Below are 1,873 nucleotides of genomic sequence, written 5' to 3'. Positions count from 1 at the left end.
GGGCATGGCGGCGGATCTGCGGCGCTGCCGCGCTGCCGGGGCGGTGCAGGTGACCTTTGGTCGTGCTGCAGGGCATGGCTGTGGCCACGAGGGAGAGCGGCCGGGCGGGAAAGCTGGGGCGGGCGGAGGCAGGGGGGTCCTGGGCAGCTCGGTGCTGGTGTTATAGAAGAAATTTGATTAAGTATATTTTTCTCTCTGGAATAGTCTCATTTAGCACCAGTGGCCTAGCATCAGCAGCTGAAGTCACTGAAGCCTTAGGTGGCAAGAGCTGACCAAGGGTAAACTTTTGATAAAACTAATGCTGCTCACAAAGAACATGCTGAATTCAGCAGATACGAGTGGAACGAAGAAGAAAAGGACCAAGGAGACAATTCCAAGAGAATGAAGTAACTTCAGAAGGCGGCCAGCCCAGCAACAGTGAAAACCAGTAAGAAACCAAGAGACCACCGACCATAATTAAGTGATTGGGCTTGGGGGTGGGGGTGATGGGTGGTACGGGCATAATTGAGAGGCATGAAATGGGGTGGGGGTCCCCCTCTGGAGGCACCCAGCTTGAGCTGAAACCGGAAAACTAATAAAAGACTAATTGGAAGCCTTCACTCAGACTTGGCATTCTCAGACGGATCCTAGGGTCAAACATTGTTACAGTGGCTGGCATGCATAAATCTGTAGCACTGGCCCTGGGGACACTTCCTCTGGCCCCAGCAGCACCCCAGAATCCTGAGTGCCTTGCTGAGGCACCTGCCTTACAGCCCCCCCCTAGTTGCCCCCCCAGCATAACAATGCTTCTCCTTGGTGCTGTGCTTGGGAAGGCTGAGGTTACTGCCCCAGGGGGCCGCTTTCCCTGTGGCCAGTGGGTGTTTTGGGTCCCTTGTCACCAATGTTTCAGCCTGGCGGTGTTTTGGCCTTCTTCTGCTGTGTTTCACTTCCCAGCAAGGCTCTGTGCCTGGCATTGGTGGCAGCTGCAGCCACCAGCAGTTTGTACCCTAATTTTGTTAGGAATTGGGACAAATTCCTCTGCCCCAAAAGCCCCGTCCTGTTTCTCCCAAGGCCTTTCTTAGCTGTGACTCCTCAGACACCCATAGCTTGGCTGAACGGCCACCAGGTGGTTTTGTGGCTGGTCAGGCAGCTAAGAGCCACATCAGCCCCTTCGACCTTTTTTCTTTGCCTTCCCTAAGGTTTAGCCCTGCTCCGACCAGCCCCGGGCTAGTCGTCAGCCCTCGAGGGAGCTTTGCCTTTCTCCAACCACTTGGACCAGTTTTTCTGGGACGTGTGGGGAGCTGGCATCATCTCACAAAGCCCAAATGACTGGTGGTGAAAACATAATTGTCCCCTTGCTCCCTTTCTGGCGCTGCCTGGTTTTGTCACTGGCTGTTGGTGGCTTCTGCGGGCTCAGGGAGGCAGAGAGCTTGACCCACATGGCCGTGGGATCCTGAGGAACGGTTTAAAACACTTGTTGGGTGGCAGCTGTGGGAAACAAGGAGGGAAATGAGGTGCTGCTTTGGGGGAATGAGGGGACACCAACAGTGCAAAGCAAAGCACCCTGGTCGTGCCTGCATTAGAGACTGGTCTAAAACCTGGATGCCAACCTTGAGGGGTTTGCTCAGGGGTCCCAGGGGCTGGGAAAGTTATTTGCTTTGGGCAAGGACCCAGCTTCCTCTCTATCAGCCTTTGTTTGATGCTTCTGCTGGCATCAAATTAAGGGAAACCCAAGTGGCACCAGCTACTCCCTCAAAGCAGCAGGTGGGCTTATCCACCCCTGCCCACCAGGCCGGGGAGCCAAGGCTGCATCCAAGGGCCAAGAGGGGCTGGGGAAGGGGCTGCATCCAAGGGCCGAGAGGGGCCGGGGGAGGGGGTGGGACCACGGGCCGAG

Source organism: Egretta garzetta, unplaced genomic scaffold (assembly GCF_000687185.1).
Source record: "Egretta garzetta isolate BGI_Z169 unplaced genomic scaffold, ASM68718v1 scaffold53, whole genome shotgun sequence".
Taxonomy (NCBI): domain Eukaryota; kingdom Metazoa; phylum Chordata; class Aves; order Pelecaniformes; family Ardeidae; genus Egretta; species Egretta garzetta.
The sequence above is the reverse complement of the archived record's forward strand: the minus strand, read 5'-3'. Positions refer to the sequence as shown.